The sequence below is a fragment of the Passer domesticus genome, chromosome 4 (genome assembly GCF_036417665.1).
Source record: "Passer domesticus isolate bPasDom1 chromosome 4, bPasDom1.hap1, whole genome shotgun sequence".
NCBI classification, from domain to species: domain Eukaryota; kingdom Metazoa; phylum Chordata; class Aves; order Passeriformes; family Passeridae; genus Passer; species Passer domesticus.
This window is the reverse complement of record NC_087477.1, coordinates 26,169,825-26,186,487: the sequence shown is the minus strand read 5'-3', so window position 1 is coordinate 26,186,487 and position 16,663 is coordinate 26,169,825. Positions and strand designations below refer to the sequence as shown.

Genomic DNA, 16,663 nt, shown 5'->3' with positions numbered 1-16,663 from the left:
CCCATGGTGCCTCGTAGGGAAGAGACCATGCAGCTCCCACGTGCACAGCTATCCATCACTGTTTTCTAGACATCTATCTCCACTCACAAGTGGTTGGAAATGAGGAGAATTTTTGGCTCAGAGTCCGTACAGGTTTTGGCTGGGATTGCGTTAACTCTTTTCAGCCAGTATGGGGCTGTGTTTCAGGCTTGTGCTGGAAACAGTAGTGACTATACAGAGGTGATTTTGGTACTGCTGAGCAGGGCTTGCAACAACAAAAAGTCAAGGCCTTTTCTGCCTCTTGCACAACCCTGACACATCCAGGACAGCTGGCCCCAGCTGATCAAAGGGACATTCCTGATCATGTGCAGTCATGCTCAGCATATGAAGTTGGGAGGACAGGGAAGCGGGGGGAATTTTGAGAGTTATGGTGTCTGCCTTCCAAGTCACTGTTACGTGTGATGGAGCCCGGCTTTCCTGGGGATAGCTGAACACCTGCCTGTCCTTGGGAAGTGGTGAATAAATTCCTTGTTTTGTTTTGCTTGTGTGTGTGTGTGTTTTGCTTTCCCTGTTAAACTGTCTTTATCTCAATCCACAAGTTTTCTCACTTTTACTCTTCCTATGCCACCAAAGGGAGTAAGGGAGCTCCTGTGTGTGGCTTATTTGCCATGGTTAAACCATGGCAGAGTCATAGGGGAATTTGGTATCTCCGAGGATACAAAGACTGAAAGGAGATCAGTTGGCATCTGCCTGTCTGCTGGAGCTCCAGAAGAAAGGCTGGGGAGTCTAGACTAAGATTTCAAAATTTAGATCTAGCCTGAGGTAATAACTACAGCTAAGAAATAATTTATAGTCAGAAAAGTTACGAGAGGAAGGTTTTACTAATAATATACACTGCTTCTGAAAGGAGAGGTCCCACAGCAGGGGATGAAGATTTTCACCTGGAGTTTGGCTAAGCAGAGCTGACAGTGGTGTCTGGGTGTCAGCATTACCACCATCTAGTGACTCCCCAAAATACTGCACACCTGCCTCCAACCTCTGCTCTCCCCACTGCCATGGTGGGGCCAAATTATCATGGCTTCAGGAGCTCAGTGCCTGCCTGAGAGAGCGAATCCCTTTGAAATTAGAAGTGAGGTGGGTTTTAGACAGTGCTCTGCTAATATTTCAGTGCACTACATTTTGACTTTCAATTGGAACATTTAATGTCGACTTCAGAGCAAATATTCATATATTCAAGCCTTAAGGTGGTTTCAGAGTACAAGCAACACTAAATGGTAACAGATATTTCCTGAATCTTTCCATTTCTCTGTGGACTGCACCAGAAAAATTCAGACAGAGGGAAATCTTATCTAATCTGAAGACAAAGATTCATGAAAGGCAACCTGAAGTACATAGATTACAATAAGGTACTAATTTAAATTTGTAAAACATTCTTCTACTCCCAGTCCGAAGAAAATTCCCAGTAGGCCGTTTAATGTTGGTATTTTCAGATAATATATAAAGACTGCCAAAGATATGAATTCATTTGTATACAATTAAGCTACATTTTGGGACGACTTTCATATTTTACATAAAGTAAAAACAACTACATGAACTTTCAGTGATCATGGACTAACCAGTGTTTCATGTATGTCATTCAATTCATGATCCATCACTGCCTTGTTTGGAACTAGCACAGATTTGAGGAAGAATTCCTGTCTGGAAATACAATGATCAGAGAATTTGTTTCGATTAGCATTCCAATAAAATATTTAGAAAAGAACATCACCGATGATGTGGCTTAAATGAAACTCTTAGTTGTACTGCATTTATCACCTGCCTCAAGTGGCTTCTCTGTATGATTATGCCTGGCCACAGCCAGTTTCAGGTGCCAGCAGTTGGCATATCTGTCCCCAAATCTGAGTTTCTCTTCATTGCTGTACTTTCATTGCTCTATTTCCATAGCCATAAGATGATTATCTGGAGACTGGACATTGCCTTGCCAAATTGAATAAGGTTTTAGACAAACACAGGCATAACTTTGCTGATGGTAGTGCAGCTTAAATGTCCTCTTTGTTGCCCATCATGTCTTCCTAAAAATCTGGGATTTGTTTGTATCAATAACTGACTGTCCTCTTGGATGTATTATTCCCAAGATTTTATGTAATCAACTTCGCTATTTATCCATGCTTTCATCATAAAATTAGCTTATGTTTGTGGTTTCTGGTTTCACCTACATCAGGGTGCAATCCTGCTGCTGGATTTTTGTTTAGTGAAGCCAATGAGTGCTGTAGTGTACGGCTCAGCCTGTGCTTGTGAATAATCCAAAAGCTTTAGAGAGCTCGTCCTGGTTAAATTGTCCTAAAGAAAAATGATGGCTGTATGGTCTTGGGGGGAGATGGGGATACTGAGTACACCTCCCTTTCCTTGGAGGAAAGCTACCAAGAGTCTTTGGGAAGAAAGAGCTGGCTTTGCCACAGCTGAGCATCTGAGACAGAGTGTCCTCTGGAAAATGCACTGTAGGCAGGAAATTTATAGACTCAAGGCAGACAAGCAATAAGATTTAAAAGCGTGTAATACACAGAACAATAAACTAGAGCTGTATTTACATCCATCATCTGAAATATTTAGCACAGCCTAAACTGCATATATAAATGTATATACAATCAGGTGCAGTCATTTAGATATATTCTTGATTAAGGACTCAGATGCAGTTACAGCTCTCACATGAATGCCTTTTCCCGGTTTTGGCATGGACCTTTTGTATGTTTTTTACTCTCAAAGAGTCTTGCTGGCCTATCTGCCTTAGTGCAAGAGGGGTATTTCATTGGTGCTCATAGTGGAGGATCCACTTTAATCTTGTATTCCCCAGGAAACTGCTGGGCTTTATGAAATGAATCTCTGTATCCTTCCATTACATCTTCTGGCTTAAAGCTGGTAGCACTGGAAGTCAGATAGTTCCCAGTCTTAATATCTACACGATCAATTTAAGATTCAGGCATGGTTTGAAAGCAGGCAGTAGTGGGACATTGTATCTGCAATTTAGAATTGTAAATATTTTATCTGCTTTAATGCATACACACATCTTGTAGATTCATGACTAACCTGCAAAATAGGGCTGGTTTTGAGGCAATGGCTGTGGTAAGCTTGAATAGTTTTACCTGTTCAAATATCTTCATGGATATTAAAACACTATGTGCACTAAATATCAACTAATATTTATCCTGGTGCCATTTATCTGTGCTGCTAACCTTTGTGACTATGATGTGCTGCTTCATATTTCTGTTATTTCTGTTTCGTGCAGCACTGTGTGTCCACTGCACCATTCCTTCTGTTCTGTGACCCTGATTTCTCCACGTTGGCTCTCAGACCTGCACATTTCCAACATGCCAGTCCTTCTATAGATATTCATCTGTGTTTTGTATTTCCACATACCTCCCCCTCCTTTTTGTTTTCAGATTCATTTGCTGCTTGCTTTTGGAATAGATTTTTTTCCTTAATCTACATAAACACTCTGAAAAGCATTGTCTCCTGTTTAGACTTGGATTTTCAGTGGAATTCTACATGTTTTAACAGTGGCACATTTAAATCTGTTGCATTTGAACCTTGATTTACTTTGAATGCAATGTAGTTCATGACTGACTTACAAACTTCCAAGGGACTTGTCTTCTGTGAATAGTATTTTATATACATCAATAAAAAAACACACCTGACCTTGAAACTTTAATTATCTCCCAAAATATTTTGTAGGGGCACTCAAATGTTACAGTCTCACAGACTCCTTTGTTTTTGAACACTGGGATCACTTTTTGGAATGACAAGAAGATACAATTAGACAATGATTTGGGTTGCAAGGAATCCTAGAGATCATTTAATTCCTAACAAAATGCCATGGCCTGTATTAAGCCAATTAATAGCACACCATCATTAAAAGGCCTGATATGGTATGTCACCAGCTACTTTTTCACTTTAGCTAATATATACACATAAATGTCTTTCCATACTTCAAAAAACATTAACCTGTACAATTTGCCCTTTTCACTTTTGAATCCAGAAGTCTCTTGGGGCATCGCTCTTCAAACCTCCAGAACCTCTCCTTTTCAAAGGGAAGTATTCCCAGGGCCCTTCATTTTCAGACCCATCTCTCCTGTGGAGGGTGGTTTCTTGGTGGTACTCCTACCACCATACCCTGGTATGGTCCCTGTCAGGGCCTGTTTTGTCTGCACAAGGGTACTTGTCCTAAATACCCACCCCAAGCAATTGAGGAAGAGGAGTAGAACTGCTCAGAACCAGAATTTTCTGATGGTATCTCACTTAACTTCCTGGTCTACACGGGCAGCTCATGTAACCTAGAAGAAATGTGTACAACTAAGGGAAGGAATGTTGTCATGCAGATCTTGATGGGCAGGAAGGAGGGAGTGGAGCAAGATAGGTGGGGAAATATTCTATGAAATCACCACAAAGGCCCAACAACAGACAGTAAATCTTGTATTTCCTTGAAAGAAAATAAAAAAGTGAGCACAGCCAGTTGCGGTTGTGGTGGCAGCAGCAAATCATTCTGGTTAGAATACAACAGCTTTTGGTTTACTTCAATAATGAATCAAGACTGTATGAGCACTAAACATTTAAATTAATGATTGTGGAATCTCCACTGCAAAAAAGAATAACAACACATCATAATGTCCCCATCCCTACCTTAGTGGCATCCAGTTTTGATTTGAAATTGAGGTGAGAGAGCCTTTGAGCTCATTCTCTTTGTCATCTTCCAAGTGCAGGTAGGTGTTTATTGTTATTCTTTGCACCTTCTTGGAAGTAATAAAATGCAGGCTCAAAATTCAGCACAATGTTGCATCTCCTAAAGCCCACAAGGAGAAGAACCCTCTGAATGTTTCATTACATTTTTTTATTTTATATTTTATAAGATGCTGCAAGGTATGAAAAAGAAATCATAAGTAAAGGTTTAAAATGGGAGAGGAAGGTGCATCATATCTCAAACAAAAAATAAGAAAAAACGTAGTGCCATTCATTACTGAAAAGAAAAAAAAAAATCTAAAATCCATTTAAATTATTATTTGGGAAAATACAAACATCAATTAGATATTTAAGGGATAATGACAGCAATGGCATCATATTTACTGTGCAGAAATTTGAGGGAAAGAGTTGGAACTTATAGCTGGATAGAGCAAAAAGTGGACTTGTTAAAGGACAGCTTTGAGATATGAGAGATATCCCTTTCCGCATTCTGAGGGACTTTTTTGCACCTTATCTTGGCTGCATATCTAATCTCTTCACAGTTCTCTGTGTACATACATTCATTTATAAGGAGCAAGAGTTAAGAAAAAGAAGTATCTTTTCCTTCTCAGAAAACACACAAAGATTGATGAGCACAGTGATTCCTTGACTTAGTCTGTTTTTCCTGAATTTCTGCATAGTTTTACTTAATTTTCCTGCCCTTGACTGTGGAGTAGAGACCCCGGAGGAGAGCAGGAGCAGCCCTTCTGGCAGTGCAGAGCTGCTGACATGCACACTACAGCAGCTGAGGAGGCAGCCAGCCCCTCTCCCTGCAGGGACTGAGTTTTGGGCTGTGGCTGCAGCGGGTGGAAGAAGCAACTCTGTCTGTGCCAGGCCCACAGCAGAAAGGGGGCCCAAGGTGCTGCTCCCAGCACTGGAGACACCAAAATAAGATCACTACTACTGAAGCTGTTAAGTGCCAGTGACATAGTAATACCTCTGTCAAAAAAAAATCAACATCCAAATGCACTTTCCCAAGCTTAATAATCCGAGCTATTTCTCTGCACTGAGACACGTACCAAGGCACAGAGAAAGCTGTCCTGTGCAGCCACACAATACCTTCCCCAGCCTCAGGCTCAGCCTGGTTTGCTCATCTCGGTACAGCTGTCTCCAGTCCAGCAGAAAATGCACTAAAAAGGGGCTTTTCACAGTGGGAATGTCTCACATCTAACTGTCTTTAATATAAATCCATTTTTTAAAATGTGTGTTTTCTTAACACTGTGGCAGACTTGGAAATCACCAGAAGGAAAGTTCCACTGGGGCTTTCTCACCTCTGACCCCACTGAATGGAGCTGCTCCACTTACACGAGAGTGGGGCAACTTCTCAAAAGTGCTTAAGGATGCAGAAACGTCGCCAGGAATAAAGAAACAGAAATCTGTGGCACATTGGTTGGTCTCTCGTCAGTGACTGTCCCCAAGGGAAGGGGAATCAAGTGCCAGTGTGAGGAGCAGCCATGGTACTGCCAGTGGGCTACAAATTCACACCCCAGCTTCTCCTTGGAACCTGCTGGTGGTCTCAGGGAGCACAAGTCCAGTATGAAAACTCGACTTTCCTGTTAAGAAACAAAACTTTGAAGGCATTAACATTTGTCAGGCGTTGTTGGTGATAGTATGTTTCTATTCTTTCTGATCCCAAGCGTTGCAGGCTGAGCAAGCAGGAACACAGCTCCGAGTGGGAGGCTGTAATGAAGAGAAGGGGAGGGGGCTATATCTTCTTCTGCTCTGCAGTAAATCCATTTTTGTACTAACATGAATATCGTGATTAATAATAATAGCAGTTTATGGCTGTTTTGAAAAATTGCATTTGTAGAAAATTAATGTTTCCAAGTTGCTCAAAGGAATGAAGATTTAAGAGGAGGAAAAATACGCAGAGAACTGAATTTGAAACTATTTACAACTGTAATGCTGCCAATAATTAGGATGACTTGAGTATTTCAGTATTCTGTCCTTGTAGTACTTTACCCCCCTCTTCTGCTCTGCTAGGAAGAGCAGTGTTTTCTATCTTTGCCTAGGAAAATTTAGAAATTTATATATGATGAATATGACATACTCATTATAGGGTGCCAATTGAAAAGGAACCAAATATGAAAATCTGTTGTGCATATCAGTATAACCACACCAAATCTCTTATTAATACCACTGTGATGAAGAACTCTTCCTAGAGGTTTTCTTTAACTAGTTCTATGCAATGTGAGAATTACAAAACTGCAGACAGAAAAGATAAGGACACAGCAATGCTTTTGCAAAATGAGCTATTACAAGAAAAGTATTTTCTCCTTTTCAATCAATAACTTTAAACAGGGAATGATCAGTACTCTGGAGCAACCAAATCCTGCCTGACAAATGATGTCTTAATGTTTGATCAAGTTCAAGGCATTAACAGTATCATGCAGCATAATTTCTGCTTTCTTGAAAAACAATGGAGCTCATTTAGAAATTGGAATTCCCTGGAGAACGCCACAGGAGTGCAGACTATTAATTACCCTGTTCTATTGTTATCTTTTGTTCAGAACAATTGTGCTCCTGAGGTCCTGTGGAATCTCTCTCCCCTGCAAGGTGTCGGGTTTTGATTAAGCATCATTTCATACAGTTCATTAACAATGTATCTTAAAATGAGCTTTTGATTGAACATTTTTATTGGGCATTTAATATAATTTATGGTTTCTGTTGAAATTTCACATACAACATTTGCCAACCTAGTTACTATATATTTTTCTTTAAAGAATGGTGTTTTACCTTTTCTGTAAGATTCTATTTTTTTTTTTAAGCAGAAGTACCGATTATATAAAAATTTATTATGAAAGCAGTATATCATGAAAATAGCCCTCCTGACCATATTTTATTCCAGTGGAGCTATAGCACAGAGGTGTACAAGCAGTCCATTTGCAAGCATTGTCATTTTGGACTGCCAATCTCAAAGCCAACATTTAAGCTTACTTTTCCTACCTAGAATGGTAGCACTTGAGTAAATCTGTCTGCTTTACAAGAAGCTATAACCTAAAGTGAACGAATTCTTCTCATTAAGCTTCATCCAGTAACTCAGAGACATTTTAGCAAATGTAAAAGAGCAGCATAAAAGGGGATGTTTTGTCACTCACCAGCTATAAAAAGATTGCAAATACTCTTAGGAGTAGTGACCAGCAGTTAGGCTTAACACTGAAATGTAAACACAGGGTAAATTATATTTTTTTAAGTTTCACCAGTAAGTTCAGGTTTTGGCCTCCAGCAGTCTGGGGGACACTGAAATCTGAGGAGTCAGGACTGTGAGTACTTAGACAAAATAACTTTGTCTTTGTAGAACAGCCCCATCAGGAACAAACTACACAGTGAATGCTGAGTAGGTTTTAGCTCAGCCAGACAGATGCATATTTATACCTTTTCAGGTAAAAAGGACTGTTTCAGATGGGAATCCTGCTGGAAGAATTTGGGCCTTTTTTTCATCTTGGGAATCTATTTTCATTGTCAGTTTGCAAGATTAAATAAAAAAAATCTTATATCACTGAAATGGCAGGTTGGGGAGGGAGCGTGCACAAACATTATAGTTAGAAACAAACCATTAGCTGGAAATTGTGTCCAGGGAAATTACTGGAATTATTTACATGCACATGTGAATACAGCGGGAAGCGCTCCAACACTGACTGCCTGTTACCGTAGTGTACGAGCCTGTTGGGAGGAAATAAGTTAAGTTTATACTCAAATACTCAAAGAAAAAGCCAGCAGAAACTTTTGCTGAGATTTGAGACTGTTCAGACAAAATTGTCCATATTTTTGTCTTTTACCTGGACTCATGGATTTGCAGTTTTCAGTGGGACGTAAATATTAGAATACTCAGTCCTCCATTTCCTTGACCTACTAAAAATCAGAAAGCACCAGGATGTTTCAAGAAGTCCTGCTATAAATATTTCAAATTTAATTGGAAGTTCAGATCTTTTGGGATTTGGATGCCAGTCCAAACCAAACCAGAAAACCTTTTAAGAGATGGTGCCCAGCCATAGCATTCAAATTCAGACTGGTGTATCCTGATAGAAGTGAGGGAAGATTTAAACCCAAAGTGTCTTCTCGGGCTTGTCTCAACAGAGGGATCAGCTGTAATATTTGGAGCTGGACCCTTGATTTATTTCAAATGGACACCGTATTTCCCGTGCTCATTTTAGGGTAGGATCCCATCTCTGATGCTGTGGATGCTTCCCATCAGAAATGACCGTAATTAAGAGCTGGTAATTTCTAGGGCAGCCTCAGTTTCCATTTGGTCTGTGGTTAGAGTAATAGCTGCTGCTCACTCTGGGACTGCTCACGTAGTCTTGCTCTTGAACCTGGTGACCCACACTGCTCTTCAATCAACCTGGCTAAATTTCAGAGAATTCTTCAGAAAAATGACCTTTTCTCACTGACTGGCAGCATTATGCTATCTTTGAGTCGACTTCTTTTCCCAGAACTTCAGGCCTAAAAGGGTCACTGTGATACTGAAACATGGTTGTTTTTTTTTCCTTTTCCACTGGTAATACTCTTAATACTACTGTAATTGACAGAAATGTGGAAATGTGTACGCTTATTCTAGGTTTTTAGTGCTGTATACTTGATAGCACTTTACATTTCAATTTTACTCTAATTAATAGTGCAGTCAGATTTCCCTGTTCATTTCAGATGATTCACTGCGTAAAAGAAAAAGAGATGAAATCACTTAAAAATAGGAAAACATAGCTCCTGGAAAAGTACTATATTTCAAACTGACAGTGCTCTTCCTTCCTCAGCCTTCCATTAATAGATACAATAGATACATATATTTTGTGGAACTCTTCTTTGCCTGTTTTTCTTTCTGTGATCTATCATAAATTCAACCATGTTTCCTCCTCCACTCACAGCTTTGCTTGCAGTGGTCTATTTGTCACTTCACCCATAAACACTTGTGCCTTGCTTCCAGGGGCTGAGAATTATTTCCTTCACATGCATATTTTTCCTGAGTGGTTACCTTGACTGTGAGTCAACCACTGCCTTAATCTCATTTAAATAATGTGTCTAATGGAGATGCCAAGATAAGAACATTCCATAGCTGATCAGTGGCATCATCTTCTTTTGTAGCCTTTGCCTCTCCTAACCCTGCCTTCTTCCAGTGATGCTTTGCCCTCCTATGATACTTCAGGACAGGCACAATGTTGTCACATGTGCTCTTTAAAGTGACCAGCACACTTTTCACCAGAACAAAACCAATAAGTAAGAGTTGATCAGTGCTTGCACCCTTAATTACTGACTTTGTCAGCAAATTTCTGTGTTTAAAAAATGGCTGTGTCTTACAAAGAAATAAATTCAACTGGCAGGTTCGCCTGACTAGAAAGCTCGTTACTGACCAACACCCTCCTCTGTCATTTGGGTGTGCCCATGTGAGTGTAGAGCCCTGAAAAATCCAAGGTAACTCAAAAAGCAAAACAGGTCAAGGGAACACTTCAACAGCAGATCACAGGGCTTGAAGAATGCAAGGCTAAAGGCAAAGTAAGTGCTGACTTTTTTCTTTAAAACAAACAACATAAATGAAACTGGTTAAACAGGAAAAAAAATAACATTTGATATGTCTTGTTTCAGTAAGGGAAAACTGAGGAACAGAAAATAGAAGCTGGTCTAAGGTTATGTTGAGATTTGCTTGTGTGCCCTTGGCTGGCAGAAGCTCTCTGTCACACTCATGGGGCACTTCACCTCTGAAGCTGCCCTTGCACCCTGTCCTGCTGCCAGCCTGGGCAGGGACAGCTCTCTAGAGCTCCAGATGTGCTTGCCAAGCAGAGCTGGTGTTCCTGGCAGGCTGGGGGGTGTGGGCAGCCCCTCAGGCACTGCAGCTGCTGCTGGGGAAGGAGCAGGTCCTGGGCATCAGCATCACCCTGAAGCAGCAACTTTTGCTTGGCTCTCCTCCTCGTCCTCCTCCTCCTCCTCACACAGCCCTATCACTCAGTCCTGGGGTGCTTTTTCAAGCCTTACAGTTTTAGTCTAAGAGACAGAGTGGCCTCTCCTGTCTGGGGCACCACAGAGGCTGTGGCAGAGCGTGCCATCCCTCTGGGCTAGCTGGAGGCCAGGGAGAGGCAATCTCGGCTTTCAGATTATCCAGCCTTGCAGGGTGAAGGAGAACTGAAGTTGCAGATTTTCCTGTTTGTAAAACTTCAGTCTGAATTGGCTCCCTGAAAGTATTGATGTGTTCACTCTCACCTGCAGCAGCCCCTGTGCTCACAGGTGTGGAGGTCCTTCTGCACCTCTCAGAAAGTATCAGTGAAGGTACAGCGGAGGGCAAGAATGAATAAAGACCAGATCTGGATGAACAAAGACCAGATCTGTTGGAGCCTTCCTCTGCACCACCCCTCTCCTCCTTTTCTCTCCCTCTCCAGCTGAGCTGTCAGGAAGGCAAGTGTGTCTGTATTCTCTTGACCACTTCCCTCTCCAGCCTCTGCTTTCCAGGACATCAAAGAAGGGCTTTGTAAAACTGCTTGGCATAAAGAGATGAAGAGGTAGTAAGAAGCAGTCAAACACTTTGTGTATATTAATATATATTTGCTTTCGTGCTTGCCTAACTGGTGCGTGTAGTACGTGCTTTTGTCATGCCTCTAAGGCAAAGAACAAAGGGATGGGGCTGACAGAATTTTTCTGTGTTCTTCCCAGGATAAAGTTTGTTTTTCCCTGTTTGACCTTCAACTCCCTGAAGACCCGAGTTTAACTGCTTTGATTTACTTCCATAATAAAGTGATCGATTAATGTTAAAGGCAGGCTTTATGAGGCCTGTCCTCAAATGGTCTTGGAGCCTGCCATAGCGAGGATGTTATACTGCCATGCTCTGAGAAAGGTCACATGAAGGGAATCAAAGACAAGATAAATGATGGTTTACACATCAGAAAAGCTCTCTGTAGCACAGACAGGGAATGTGGAACATAATGTCTCTCTGGGCTTGGTGCAGATGGTATATAGTAAATATAGTCTGAACTGCCTCCCCAGGATTTATTATTGTTCCGTTGTAGTTGTTTTGGGGCTGTGCTTTTAGACAAAGCTGTGCTCTCTAAGTGTGTAACACATGGACAGCCCTGGCTAAAACTGAGCAAATGTAGAGGTCTGATCAACTTATCTCAGCATGCTGGTTTTGAGGAGCTGGCATTCAGAAATTAAGGACTTGATTTCTTATGATTTTCTGTGCTCAGCTAAAATTCGTAGTTCATTTATTCTTCCTAGCTAGATTTCACTGCAGGCATTTTTCCTTAAAAGGAACAGGTAAAATGAGAAAGCAAAATAAAGATCAATCCAAAATTCAAGCCCCTGGATGTCCTAAAGGAGAATTTATATGGAATCATATGGAACAGCAAATTGTTCTGTTTTCCCTTAATATTTTTATGAGAAGTTGTTTATACTTGTTCCATTTGTGCCTCCACTGGACTAATATCCTTTGACAGGCAGAGATATTCCTTATTTGAGGAATACAAGGGGTAAAACTTAGTTGAAGAACAGATATAAAGAGGAACCTGTGCTTTATCTGTGGTCTTAAACATGAATAAGACTGCTCAGGTAATTGTATAAAAATCCAGCTTCTGAGGGAAAGCACATTTTTTAGACCAAACCTCAGGCCACACACTCACACAAGCAACAACTCTCTGACTGGGAAGGGTTGTTGGATGTTGGATGAAATTTCAGAACTGCTGTGTGTCTGCTGTCTCAGTTTGTATAAACAAAATAATGAATTTAATGCCAGTTTACAGTTCCTATTGAAATCAGCGAAAGTTATGGAAATTTCCTGCCCAGTTTCAAGACTGTGGGTGATTGATATTACCCACCAAATCAGGCCATGAACAGCTGATACATATAACTCAGGACTGAATGGTGTTATGAAAATTGCTCTTTAAGGGCACAATAACTGCTCCTGGTGCTCAAGGATGGGACACTGAGGCACCAATTGGGACACCAAGATGCTACAGAGGACGTGCCCTCAGTGCCCTCAGCCTAGAGCACATAGTGCCAAGGCAGGCCTTGGGGAAGTAGTTCCCAAACCACAGGCTGCTGTGATTGTGCAAGGCTGTGATAAAACTTGTCATGGTAGAAGGAAACTAGTTGAGTAAGAAGCTTATTATTAAGGGCTTATAACTAATGAGACTTTTCACGTGATTCAGTAAGGTAGTAAGAGCAGGTCCGGCCAAAGCATTTGTATTTCCAGTTGTATGGTATCCTTGGAAGGGGAGAAATGAAAGGCAGATATTTAAGGGGAAGGGCTCATCTCAAAATACATGGAGTGAAACAGTCCATGCAAAAGCACAGATCAAGGCAGCCTGCTCTGAAAAATATTTGGTAAAAAGAACATAATGGGTTTTTCAGATTTCTAATGTTTCCTTTTTTTTTTTTTTTTAGAGGACAATCAGAGTTTAGAGTAAAAAATCAGCTCCCTTAACAGCATTGTAATCACTTATAAATAGGAAAATTATTATTAAAAAAACGGAATTGTGGAAGGAACTGATGAAAAACATCCCATCACCGAGTAAATCCATCTTTAGCCAGTACAGGGCTAGTGCATGCATTCTACAAGTGCTTCCATGCAGTCAAGCTTTAAAGCTGACTTTAAATTTCCTTCTTAAATCTAGGGTTTTCCTCTGCTGCCATCCCAACCTTTCAGAGTTTCAATAGCTTAATATTCTGCTTGGCCCACAGGGAGAGAGGAGCGTATTGAGGATCCAGATACAAAGCACATTTCTCCCTGCATTCCGTGTAACCTGACTAGACACTCCAGTTGGCAGACACCAGATGGTTGATTGGAGTCTCTAGTCAGTCTCTGCGATTGCCGAAGCCTTAAGGACAAAACAGCGCCGGGGAGATGGGTTTGATATGATCATGAATCACTTCTGGGGGACCACGGCTTAAGATAACTTAAGGTAGGAGTCATGCAGGTCACCTTCTCCGAGCTCCTTCTGGTACCAAGTGCAGGCAGAGACAGGGGAAGATTGATATTGGAGAGGGAACGATGATGGATGTCGTTAGCGGGGCAGTAAGGTGTGTTTGGGATTTACTGAATATCTTCCCACAGTGTTTTGAGAGCACTGACAAGCAGAAGGGGATGGGCTTTTCAGAGTCAAAAAAGGCAAATCTTGTTGAGGTGAAAAAGAAGGAAAATGAATAGTTCTGCTTCATCTAAATGATACTGCAAGTGCTTCTGACAAAGTATCAGATGGGTATTCAGGAATACAGAATGAGCAATATGAAAATGTCCCCATTAAAACTAGGTGGTTATTATTAAAAAATCTTAAGCAGCTATTCAGATTATAAAATGAATTTCCTGCAGCTGTACTCACATCACTTTTTCCACTTTTCAGAAATCCTTTCGTAACTGATTTATTTTTCTACACTCTAAAGTTTTCATGAAGAGGCGCAAGCGTCAGGCTTGCATGTTCTAGAGCCTTGTACATTTCTACTCAGAAGCATGCTATTTATGAGAGAAAATTACAAACAGAAGGAAAAGGTTTCTAAAACCCTCAGCTGGAACTTAAAGCAGATCTCAGGAGATATTATACAAACTGGAAAATACTCCATACCTTTTGTGTCCAGTACTTGCATCCAATTTTTTTGTCATTTGAACAAAAGGAAAATTACATTTATATTACAAACACTGCAGAGAAATCCATAGTAACAAATTTTGCTTAGGATGCCTCAGACTTGGTTTTTAAATATCAAAGAATTGTTGGGGTTTTTTTAAGAAACTACTTGTTAGACCTAAAAATGCTGTGTTTTATTCAACAGCATCCATTACAGGAACACCTTTATCAAATTAAATTTTCTAGAAGAGCTGAAGAAAATTTTCAAAAATGTCTATGGTCCATGGACCAAAGGTTGCACTGTGAGTTTAGAGGTTGGAAACCCTAAAACATAACCTTTACTATAAACAAAAGAACAACATACAACCTTTCCATTACTACTCGGGACTTCTATATTTCAAAAGTTTCATCACCCCTTGTGAAAATACTTCACCATAAAAAGATACTAGATATAAGATAATATAGAAGATAAAATATAAAATAAGAAAAATAAAAGTTAAAGAATATTCACACTCTACTGAAATATTTCACATGTTTTGAATAAGCTCTGCCCATCATGATGGGTTTTCTAAATGCTGGTCTGGACTATCCGAGAGAACCACCTAAGACTCCTTCTTATTAACACCCCTAAAAAATTATCTTCAAGCTAAGCTGATTGTGAGTCAGGCACAGCCAGCTCTTCCTTCAGAATGTTGCCAGCCATGAGTTTTTATCTGAGATGTGTGTTGGAAAGGTCTCCCAAGAGAAGACTGGGTTGATGTTTTGTGGAACAACATCGTCACTTCCTGTCATTAAATGCAGTACCAACTTATTTGCCATTCACAGAGTTTCACTGATTCTGTTTAAAAGGAAAGCTCCTCTCAAACCTTCCAACCCTTGTGATGCTTATTAGGACTGTTGAGAGGGTGCAGCAAGAAGGGGAATATTCTGACAATGAGAAAATCTTCCTTAAGCCATGTGCAATTTATTGGTCTCGTTGACTCAAGTACAGCCATGACTCACTCTCCAAAAATTGCTTGAATTTGTTTACTTTCCCTCGCACAGTGCTGAGTGGCTGGACCCATCCTTAAGTTTCAATCATCTCTTGTTTTACTTGTGCCAGTGGTAGTTTAGTGTCTGCAGCACAGAAAGGAGGAGGATTTCTTTAATTACTTTTCTGTACCTTGCTGTCTTGGATTCTATCCATGTGGAGTAGAACATGTTTCATATAAAGTGTGCAAATATGTGTCTTTTTGCAGCTACTCTTTGACATTTTCAAAGATAGTTCTCCCTCTCATATCTATCTTGACAGTCAATCAAGCACAGAAGAACAAGGAGAAAAAGGATCAAGGAATGAAGAAAGGAAGACAGAAAGAGAATCCAAGAAAAAGAAAGAAATGCAAAGAAAAATATTAAAAAGGATGAAACAGTAAAACTTCTTGAGATAAATTCATAAACTATTGTTTAGTTAAAAAAATAAGAAAATCATCATCTATCTCCAGCTCTCTTCTTTCATTGCTGTCTCTCTGACATGCAGATTTTCCTGGTTTTTGGTCAGTAGGCTTCACTTACCTTTTCTACAATGCATATTAATCTGTGGAAGGAGCTCAACGTGCTCATTCACTACACAAAACGTGGCTGAAATGAGCCGCAGGGTGACGATTTGTATGAAGCATGAGAACCCTCCAGGAATTCTCTGCTGATCATTGCCTCCACTCCCCCATGGAGACTTTGCCATGGTTACTTGCTGCTTGCAGGTGTCACCAGGCTCCCTTGCTTTTCAGTCTCACTGAAGTCAGGGAGATCTGAATCCAAGAGCAGAAGTTGGCCTTTACGATTCACTTCCATGTAGCATATGTTACTATACTGTATACCAAGAAATGTAACTGAGAAGAGCCGTGGTATTTGCAGTATGCTAAAATTTAACTGTTGCTGTAGCCTTCTGAAGCCTGTGGGCCACATTCCAAAGACTTTACTCATGTGTCACCTCACCTTTTGTGAGGTAGGACTCCAATTGATGAAGGTCAAATTACCAATATGAATAAGGATTTGGGATCTGGCTCCATACCCACTAGTCCAGCAGTGACTAATCCTCGCAGTGAGTTGGGCAGGAGAGGTAGCATTGTCTGGAGTGAGGGACACTGATCCAAATTTTTTAAGAGACATTCAGCAAGTGGCAATGAGCTTTCTTTCTGAGACAGAGGGATGGAACTGAAGGTGTTACGGCGGGTTTGGGTCTGCAGCTCTAAAAAAGATACTGCCTATAAACTCAGTAACACAGAGAACAGCCTATGGTACACTTGTTGAATTTTAAAGAACTGTAGTATGCTGTTGAGTCAAGTATCTCCGTCATTCCTCCTTTTATGAAACCAGTGGTCCCAAAAGAGTGAGGTAATCTT

At 40.6% G+C, this 16,663-nt stretch overlaps 1 long non-coding RNA gene across 1 annotated transcript; it reads right to left on the bottom strand.

The window, feature by feature from the left end:
* Positions 1–15,229: 15,229 nt before the first annotated feature.
* Positions 15,230–16,210, bottom strand: LOC135299952 (uncharacterized). The gene is made up of 2 exons (XR_010361795.1): positions 15,837–16,210; positions 15,230–15,401 (listed from the first exon to the last, which is right to left on the bottom strand). It is a non-coding gene; the product is annotated as an uncharacterized LOC135299952 (long non-coding RNA).
* Between the last annotated feature and the right edge of the window lie 453 nt (positions 16,211–16,663).